At 48.5% G+C, this 10,870-nt stretch overlaps 1 pseudogene; it reads left to right on the top strand.

Moving 5' to 3' along the window:
• The first annotated feature begins 7,110 nt into the window (after positions 1–7,110).
• On the top strand, positions 7,111–9,661 carry LOC130390277 (small conductance calcium-activated potassium channel protein 3-like; annotated as a pseudogene).
• The last annotated feature ends 1,209 nt before the right edge of the window (positions 9,662–10,870 follow it).

Below are 10,870 nucleotides of genomic sequence, written 5' to 3' on the forward strand. Positions count from 1 at the left end.
TCATGTGTGGAGCGTTGGTTTGTGGTGCGTCGGTTCGGACTGTGCCTCCACCCTGCCTACCCTCCGATCAACCAGCTCTGTACAACTAGCCCCCATGCAATCATATATCTGTATGACTACTATCGTACTGTGTGTGCCCCGCTCCCTCCATTGGTCGACGTGCCCCTCCCAACCACACCTCACATTCCCCTGCTCGCTGGAGCCAGGGTCCATAGCACCGTGAGCGAGTCACTCTGTTATCTGTGTTCGCGTCCATTTTATTTCCCCCTTGGTATCAGAAGGTTTGTGCCGTTTCTTTGTTCCCCATGTTCTGGTTGTTTTGCCCTGTCGGATTGTATTTCTAAATGTTTTACGTGTGTGTGACGCTACCAGACAAAAGATGAACACTCACTTTTTACGCTCCATGATTTGACGAGTTCACGACGAACACATGGTACAGCGAAGTAGCTTTATTAGTCGTGTTTTATTTTTTATGTCAACAAGTGGATGATGCGATATATACATCATTTACATACAAATACATGAACACACAGATGTATATGCAACGAGGGACAGTTGGTCCTGCATATATGTCTGTGTGTGTATGTATATGTATATTTAATGTATATATTTTGTAAATCTTGAAATTGATTTTTCTATTTTCTTTTAAAATGTTTAATCACAATGGATCAGCTGTTTTTACAAATTGAGTGTACAAAGTTTCAAAATAAAAAGAAATACAACCATGTTCAAATGAGCAATGTATTCATGCAGATTCCTCATCAGATGAGGTTTTATCTTATGAATGGCTGTGAAATGGAGCCTATTCTAGAGCCAGTACCACCAAACATGCATTAATCAAAACAGTTTGTCTCCGTATTCACAAAGAAAGCCTGCTCTGCCACCCAACTCATCCAACGTTTTTATATTTTGCTATTTGTCATTTGTTAGGATACAGGCATATGTTTGCCCATTTATGCATATTTTTTTGTTGTCCTGTGCGGACTGACATTTAGCCAGTACTCTCAGTACTCTATGCCATAGGTCGATGTTCCTCTTCGTTTCCAAGCTGAGGTCCATTTTCAAGACATCTGCACTACCAACGCAAACCAGCAGGTGCTGCTGTGCGAGCACCTAGTGTCGTTGTCGGCCTCACTATTGTAGACTGCACTATTTTAGCCCCCCCTAAATACGTTACAATGATTACAATGGGGTGTGTTACAAACATATATAACCTATAACATATAACCTGTTTGTACTATTTGTCACAAGCAAAGTTAATTAGTGAGCACTGTGGGACAAGGAAGGATTATTGCTGCATTTTTAATTGCCTCCGGATGTTTTGCTTTGTGTGTTTGTTCGTGTGCGGGGCGAGAGGATGTGTTGGAGAATGTGAGCCGGAATGTGTGCAAAAAAAGAGCGTGTGGGCCAACCTCAAACATCTCTTGACTTGTCAGTTGGATCCATTCTGTCAATCAGTCACTCTGATCCAATCGGGCATCTTTAGAAGGGAGGTGGGTGGGACTAATGGTCCAGGGAAAAGTGTGATGGAGAGAATGCAGGAGGAGTCAAACAAAGGGAAATTGGGACTGCGAGGGGAAGTAGCGTGAAATATTAGTTCAGACCAAAGAGCTTAAAGCCAATCGAAGCTTTTCGATTGAAATAAATGATCAAAGGGAGGGGGAGCTCGGGCAGAGGCGGACCGGGTGGAGGCTGTGTGTCGCGGAAATATACCCGCGTTTACCACCAAGAGACTCATGGAAGTAAATAAAAAAAAAGCAAGTTTATAATAGTCTTCTGCAAAGATGGAGTTGATAACAAGATTGAACTATCCGTGGGAAAATAGAAAGTACAGCTGGGTTGGAATTCTGGTGGGGCCACTTAGCTGAACGCTCAAAGATAAGAGTCATTCCTATAGCCCACAACTACATACTCCCCAGTCCCCTCCCTTATCTCACCTCCCGCCCTGAGGCCCAACGACCCTCAGATTCCTACTGCAGACTAGGTCACTGTGCCAGCCATGAAGTGACACTGCACGCCCCAATGACCTGAGGTGAATGGCTATGCATGTGGCTACACACATGACTATTTATGTTGCAAAGTGTGGATTTATTCAAAACTCGTTTTATCAGCGAAAAATGCATTTGATCATCTTGCACACATTTTTCCTAATTAGCAAATGGGGATCGTAGACGACAACAATCGACCCCTTCACGCAGATGCAAGATCCAAAACCAACTAATCAAGGTTATGTTTCTGCTGTTGAGGATGTAGTGCGTGTGTCAAATTGTAGGCTCTGCACTGTGATTGGTCGCTAGCTGCTTCACCCCAGACTGTACCTCGACTTCCATGTGTGGATGTGTATTTAGCCGGTCTATATAATGTGATCCAGATGCCTCGGACAACAGCCTTCCGAGTTTCAAGTGGGGACATCTCCCAGCTTTGTTGCGGCATTTCACGGAGGCACGCCCCCTTTTGGCCGGGCCCCCTCGGAATTCTGAGAGCATAGCCGCCTACAAAGCAGCTCGGAGGTTCGGAAGCTCACATGTCTTAACGTAAACCTTCCCTTCTTCCAACAATACGTACAAGGAAAACAGCACACCCAACGAACCCAATGTCATAGTCAGTGACGGTGGCGGCAACGATACAAACACATGCTAACATTAAACAACACACAACTACACACAACCCCAAACCCATTAACCCCACTTAACCTTACATCAAAGCAAGTTGACAAAAGCCCCTTTTGTCAACTGACAACCCCAATTCCCAGGATCCCCTGCACGACCCCGGAGGAGTCGCGATAATATGGTGTGTTCCAGATTTCCCGACTTCCGAGTCGTAAGTCGGGAAATCTCCCAACTTTCTTGCGGCATTTTTCTGAGGCACATCCCCTTTTTGTCTTCATCTCTCGGAATTCTGAGAGTTGTCCGAGAGCAGTGATGACGCTCTCAACAAAATTGGCTGCGCCCTTAATTTTTCTTTATTTTCTTTGTATTTGTACCAGGTTGGTATTTGTCGATTTTAAATGCTCTTCCCCATTGATTACATTGCTACTTTATTCCAGTCACCAATTTGTGCATTGCACGGTCTTGCTGTGAGTGCAATACAATGTAAAGTTGGGTTGTTTGTTTTGAGCCGGTTTGCTAAAGAGGTTAATGGAGCTCACCATTTTTCAACGACAAGCCAAATTCATGACACAATCACAAAGACAAACGGGAATGCTCTAAGTGCTCTGAGACCGGAAATGACGTCACCTGCAACTCGGAAGGCTGGTGTCAGAGGCATCTGGATCAAACAATAACTGTATCTGCTCTATAGGCGCGTTCTATAGAGCAGTTCTACCAACGGGGCATTTAATTTCAACGTCAACATAAGTTGAGCCTTTTTTTTCACATGTGAATTGAGATTCAAGTGGCCCAAAATATTCCCGTTGGCCAAGTCCGACCTCAATGATTCTCACTGATGGCGACAACCTGATTGAAATCAATACGACAAGAATGCATGGAATAAAGAGCGCTTGTTGTAGTCCAACTCCGGAAACTAGTAGTTCCACGCTAGAGTCGTTAGAGGTCAGCGCTACCCGCCGTCGCGCAATGACGTTGGTTAGGAAGATTTACAACTTACAATTTGCACGTACCGGCGTGTCATACAAATGGATTACACCATAAATCTTTTTACGGTTGCGGCATTTTTTGTTGAGAGCGTCATCACTGTCTGAACTCGGCACTCTCTCAGAATTCCGAGAGGCCCCGACCAAAAGGGGGCATGCCTCAGTGAAATGCCGCAACAAAGCTGGGAGATTTAACCACTTGAAACTCGGAAGTCTGATGTCCGAGGCATCTGGAACACACCTGTTATCAAAATCTGGCCCCAGTTGCCGAACAGAAGTAGAATCAAGAGCGTCATGAGGTGTCGTTCACGAGACCTTTCCGGCGTCAGCGTCATGAGGTGTCGTTCACGAGACCTTTCCGGCGTCGTGAAAATGTTTTCCCCATATTACCCAGCTATGTGAACGTGCCATAAAATGCTCATTGTAGAGCAGATAAAGTCTGCTGGGCTGCTTCCTCATTTGGAATTGTACTCATTCTTTTTTTTTTTTTTTTTAAACCCGTCTCTTCACTGCTGTGAAGTTGGAGCAACATCCGTTTCTGAGGTGACATCATGAATACATTTACCTGTTTATAACGGTCTGACATTGGTCCAACAACCATGACAATATAGCTTTAAGTTGTTGAGTATGTGGGTATGATGGTGTGTGTGTGTGCGTGTAAGATTGAATGTGTGTATGATTGTGTTTGTTTGTATGATTGCGTGTGTGTGTGTGTGTGTGTGTGTGTGTGTGTGTGTGTGTGTGTGTGTGTGTGTGTGTGTGTGTGTGTGTGTGTGTGTGTTTTCCTTTCATTAAACTTGTTTTGCAAGTTTGGTGGGTTCCGCCCTGCTGGCTCGGCCCTTAAATAGGGCAGCTGATGCAGCCACCTTTAGCTGCCGGCCCACCTGGCCAATCCCTTCCTCCTATTTCTCCCCGCCCTCCTCTCCTTCCCTCATGCCCAACCTCTTCTCCCTCTATCTGATTAGTCCCCCATACCCGCTGGTACCAAGTGCTGCTGTGGAAATCCATCTGCGTGCAGCGTTGGGCTCTTTGTTGGGGGGGGGGGGGGGGGGGGGACCACACGGGTCCAGGGAGGCTAATGCAATCGCTGCCATTAGGATATGATGGAGCTTGTGTAGGGCAACACTTAGGGAGTTTCTGATGGAGTGAGGGTTCAGCCAAGTGGTGTATTAAAGGGGGGGGGGGGGGGGGGGGAGGTCTGCAGCTGTCTCATGCTCTTACTCATCACTTCTGCCGCTCCGGCGTGTAGCATGACGCAGCCCGTAGATGTGTTATGTTAGGAGGAGGAGGAGGAGGAGAGGGGGATCGAACGCTCTCTCTGCTGCCGTACCGACGGCTCACAGAGCATGATTAGGATTAGGGTGATGGGTCTGAGTGGAGGCTGCTTGTGCCCCCCGCTCAGTGGTCAGCCGCAAGGAGTCCTCCAGAAGTCTTGTTAGGAAGACAATAGAGCAGAACCACACATTGTTCCTTCTGACGCTAGAAGGTCAGACGTTGATATAATCTCATAACCTGTGTCATAGCGGAAAATTACAGGTGGGCCAGTTTACAGAGTTGAGCTGAGGGCAGACCTAACAGGGAACACACATCGAATTGTACTGACCGAAGACAACACTTAGGATGTGGATGAAGGACTGTGTGTTTTGAATGCCATTCTGTTCCTGATCAAATCCTCTCTCTCTCTCTCTCTCCTCTCTTTCTCTCTCTCTCTCTCTCTCTCTCTCTCTCTCTCTCTCTCTCTCTCTCTCTCCTCTCTCTCTCTCTCTCTCCCCCTCCATCTTCAATCTATGAATCGGTCTAAGAAGTTTCATAGAATTCGTATCATTTCCTGTCACTCAAACATTTATGTGCCATTGCACTAAAAAGGAAGGAGTGGGAGAGTATTCAGAGAGAGAGAGAGAGAGATGGAGAAAATGAGATAAGATGGAAGGGTTCATCTGTATACTCTGGGGTTGGCATAGCAACTGCCTTCCCAGTCATTATTCTTCTATCTATTATATTATTCACTTGTTCACATCTTTTCCACAGTCTACATCTGTGCTATGTGTTGGGTGTGGGACGCACAGTTCCTCCCTGTGTAGACAGCCTCATCATTCTATATTTATATTTGTATTGTTTTTTCTCTCCTCTCTAGAGGGATTTAGTGTTGTATTGCTATTTATTTAATCTCATGCGCTTTTAAACGTGGCAGTCCCTCCACTTTTGTGCACTTTTTGTGCAGTCTAATTCTGCTCGCTCTCTCTCTCTCTCTCTCTCTCTTCTCCTCTTCTCTCTCTCTCTCTCTCTCTCTCTCTCTCTCTCTTCTCTCTCTCTTTCTCTCTCACACGCTACTTTTGCTCTAAATTGTTCTCAATATAATAAATTATGTTAATTGGAACCCAGTTCCTCTCTGTGAAATCTCTGACAAATAAAGCATTATTGACTAAACTCTCACCTAATTGCATGTAGGCCTTTCGCCAGATACAGTGCACTGAAACAACATGACGTGCACAGCATTAAATTTGAATGAAGTCTGCCAGTCGAATTAAGGTGGGGCTATCGAAAGTGATTGATACTGATGATATTGCATTAGGTTATTTAATAAGGGTTGGGATTTGAAAGTATGCTGCTTGGGAAATTATTAGGCTATGGGGCCTACTCAATGGTAAACATAACCACACCGCATCTCCACTGATGCCAGGCTGCATCTTTACACTATACGACTACTGAGGATTGCAATGGACGGATGGAGGCGCATGACAGCAGACTTGATATCCCTCATGGCTCACTGGGCTCATCGGGTTTATGGTCTAATCTGTGTGGCCTTTTCTTATACCTCATAAAATGTTAATTTAATAAAAGTAACTAAATAAAAGCCAAACATGTTTCCCCAAATCGACAATGCTGTGGTTGTTTTTGTTGTAATACTCTATTAAAAAAGATATGCATGGCAGCCACGAATGCACCTTCACTGTACTTATGGCATATTGTTACATTGTGAATTCATTCAGCGGTAGCCAATCACCGAACAGTGTGCCCGAGTGAAAAAAAACAATTCAATGCTTACCAGGTGTACAGGATTCATCTCTCCATCGCTACCACCTGTTTAGTCGCTCATCATCGTGTCTGTCTGCTCCGTCCAATGAGAAGCCCCGGGAGGCGGAGAGAGGAGAGAAGTTGCAGGAGAGTGAGGAGCGGCTCCAGGAGACAGAGATTGATCCTACATTTAGTGGACTGAATGAGTCGGAGGAGTTGAGATCTTTTTATCGCGCGTTGATATTCTAACGACAATATCTCACTTGACTTGATCAGGTTTGTCTTCTTTTTTTGTCGCCGTTTGTGGTTTGCGGTCTCGGTGAATATTTTATTATGGATTCACAGGTTGGTTCACGGTTTTGACAGTAGATTTATCGACAAACATGTTGGAAGGTTTTTCTTGTTATTATTTTTTTCTTTGGTCCTTCGCACGATCGAAATGGGTGCCGTCCATAAACCGCTGACTCCAACGTGTATATAGGTACGTTTTATATTCATACAAATCTTACAAACAGAAGACGACAAAACCGTGGAAGCAGCGAAACGTCTAAAGAGAAAATTATTTTTGCAACGGTGGGAACTGACTGGTGGCTGTACTAGCTCTATGATGACAGCAAGCGAGGCTACAGCTGGAATGGCCGTGACAACATGAAAAAGAAAAAGTGTCCAAGTCTATTTTCATCCAGCCAGTGATCCAAGCCCAAGGAATAGGGAGCGGAGGTAAGGGGAGAGAGACACTGATTGGAGGGGGGTTAGGAGGAGGAGGAGGGGGTGGGTTGGGGGTTGATTCGGGGTTCAGGGCCCATAAAGGTATCCTCCAGAAAGTAGGTTATTTCTTTCTGAGATTAATTAAACATTAAATATGCTATCATTATGATAAATCCACACATGAGACATGAGCCATGGACAATAACGGTTCACCCATTGGTGTTTATATGTAGCAGGGCAATTGTTGTCAGCTGTGTTGTTTCAGCGCTAAAATAATGTTGAACTACTTCACAGACATGACATCAATATGATGGGGGGCATGACTTATGGGAATATAAATAGGGTTGGGGGGGGGGATCTTATAGTGGACATATAGTATAATAATAATATAGTATAATACCATAATTGAATAATTTCCCGTTGAGTAACTTTGCCCTTTCTACCCCTTTGACACCAACATGTTCAACCTGATGTGTGTGTGTCGGTCCACACTGGGCCCGTCAATATGACCGGAGGCCATGGTCTGTTTGTGTCCTCCTTCCCCTCCACGTGGGGCGTGTTGAATGCACCTGCTCCTATTATGTCCTGCTGTGTGTGGCTGTACCCAGCTCCTGTGTTCTCTGTGTTTGCATGGGCTGCAGCCGACAGGTGCGAGCGGCCTGCCCTACCTGTGCCGCCATGGAGCCGCCGCTGAGCCTGGCACTGCTGGGGGGCAGCGAGGACGAGGACCCCCGCTTCCCCCTGCCCCTGGGCAGCAGATCCCACCCCTCCATGACGGGCGCCTTCCCCGGGGCCAACCACTCAAACCACATGGGCGGGACCAGCCTGGACCGCCTCAACGGCAGCACGCCGTCCCCCTCGGCCTCCGGCGCCGCCCCCAGCCTGCTGGCGCCCCACTGCCCAAGCTGCCGCTCTCCTCCTCCGGGGCCCAGCCTCTCCCGCCGCCCCCCATCCCCAACGCCCTGCACCCCACCAGCACCCCGCTGTCCTCCTGCCTGGGCTCCCAGCACAGCCTCAGCGGGGAGAACTCCCCGGTGTACAACGCCCTCTTCTACTCCTCCCACTCGCCCTCCATGGAGCGGGAGAGGGACCGGGGCTGTAAACACCGGCAGGCCAGCCCTCTGGTGCACGCAGGGACAGCAACCCCTTCACCGAGATCGCCATGAGCTCCTGTAAGTATACGGGCGGGGTCATGAAGCCACTTAGCCGGCTGAGCGCCTCCCGCCGGAACCTGATCGAGTCTGACAGCAGCAGCGAGACCAAGGAGGGTGGGGTCTCCTCTGTGGCCGGGGGGGCGGCGGCCGGCGCCGGTGGCGTCGGCGTTGGGCGGGAGCGGGACGCCCCGACGGCCTCCCTCCTGTCCCAGTCCTCCACCAACCTGCCCCCCATCCAGAGCCCACCCGAGATCGTCATCTCGTCTAAGGAGGACTCTCCGTACGCAAGGCGCTACGACATCAGCGACTCCCCGTCCAACCAGATGTCCATCTACCACCAGAACCACGCGCTGGTGGAGAGCCGGCGGACGCTGGGCGGCTCGGGGGCCGTGGGCTCCATGAGCGGGGTCAGCAGGCAGGGAGGCGTGGGGGGCGTGGGCACTGGGCCCCGGGGCAGCATGTCCAAAGCCTGCAAGCGGAAGAACCAAAACATTGGCTACAAACTGGGCCATCGCAGGGCGCTGTTCGAGAAGAGGAAACGGCTGAGCGACTACGCGCTCATCTTTGGAATGTTTGGCATCGTCGTCATGGTGATCGAGACTGAGCTGTCCTGGGGCGTGTACAACAAGGTGAGTAGACGGTACCCCATGTATGTGTTCCCACCGCGACTCCACACGGTGACGTCTGCGGTATACACACGGCCAGCCGCTTGGTCCGGTTATGAGATGTGTCTGGGAAACAGGGGGGGAGATTCACTCATAAAGACAGCAGATTCTAACTAACGTCGGTGTGAGACAGCGACACAGAGGCCGGGGCCTCATGATTTGGAGGTGCTTTGTGAGGCTTTGGCAGGCCCTGGCTGCAGGTGATGTTATGGGGAAAACATGGGGGGCACATTATTGGTGAGGGGCCAGGATCTCATTTGTCTGTGTAATGGGGAGTGTAATAGGATGTTTAGGCTCTGGGTTTAATGTGTGTTATTTGTGTGTGTGTGTGTGTGTGTGTGTGTGTGTGTGGTTGTGTGTGTGTGTGTGTGTGTGTGCGTGCGTGTGTGTGTGTGGTGTGTGGTGGTGTGCGTGTGCGTGTGCGTGTGCGTGTGCGTGTGCGTGTGCGTGTGTGTGTGTGTGTGTGTGTGAGAGACTACGTGTGTATGTTGCACCTTTGGACTCTTTTCCGTGTCTGGCAGCAGTGACTCCTCCAGCAGCCTAGCCTTCATTGGGCAGTAAGGTGGAAACATTACTTTCACTCATCGCATCTGTCATGCCCGCATCGCTGATCACTTAGGGGAATGACAGCTTAGACACTCCAGTGTACAGGTAGCCTATTAGCAGACTGGCTGTCTGTTTACAGGCCTCTGGAAACGGCAGAGCATTTCCCTGATATTGGAAGACAAATCTTTCCTTTCCTGTATCTTCTGCTGTGGTGCATGTCTGTCTCCTCTCCCCAACACCGCTAATTCCTCTATCCCTCTGCCCACCGGTGTGTTCGCAGTCAGGGGTTTACTTTAGGACACAGATTTACTTAAATACGTCCTCCATCTTCCTCCCTCCTCTAGACTCAGTCCTTCTCAGTTTATTCATCTCGTTTCTGTTCAGTTGACACGTCACTGACCCTCTTCCCTAAGGAGACGCTCATCACTTTTTATGTTCTCTGTCTCTTTTGGTCCCTTTGCTCCCTCCCTCCCTCCCTCCCTCCCTCTCTCCCCGCCTCTCCCCTCTCTCCCCATCAGCCTCCCTCCCTCCCTCCCACCGCCTCTCCCCTCTCCCTATCAGCTTCCCTCCATCCCTCCCCAACGCCCTCACTGCCTCTCCCTTCTCTCCCCATCAGCCTCCCTCCCTCCCACTGCCTCTCCCCTCTCCCCATCAGCCTCCCTCCCAGCTCCTCCAGTGGGCGTTAGGACCAAAGAAGCAGAGAGGAATGAAAGGCGGCAAAAAAATCTGTAAAGAGAGAGAAATCAAGCGGAGAGGTGATAATGAAAAGCCTGATTTAGGTTCCTAACCTAGGACTGATGTGCTCGTCCTTCCCCTATTAATCAGACTACACGTTCTGTTGATTACATGCGTTGTGCATGGGGCTATAGGGCCGTGATTAGTGCATGTACTATTGATTTACTAGCCTCCCACAGGGTAGCGCTTCAGGGAGAAAACGTTAGGGTTGATGTTGGAGTGTGTGCTTCAAGTCAGGGATGGATAATAGTTATGTTTACACGTTTGACTTGGAGGACAGGATGGAAGATCATGTAAACAAATGTTATTCTTAATATCCTTCTATCTATTGTACAGCCTATTGAAATAGGCAGATCCCTTCATTGCACTTCTCAGTGTTTAAAGTACACTTAAGGGTAATTTAGGCACTGTCCATTATGTACTGCGGTTGTTTGTTTTTTGAGAAGAGATTGAAA

The sequence above is a fragment of the Gadus chalcogrammus genome, chromosome 10 (assembly GCF_026213295.1).
Source record: "Gadus chalcogrammus isolate NIFS_2021 chromosome 10, NIFS_Gcha_1.0, whole genome shotgun sequence".
Lineage (NCBI taxonomy): Eukaryota > Metazoa > Chordata > Actinopteri > Gadiformes > Gadidae > Gadus > Gadus chalcogrammus.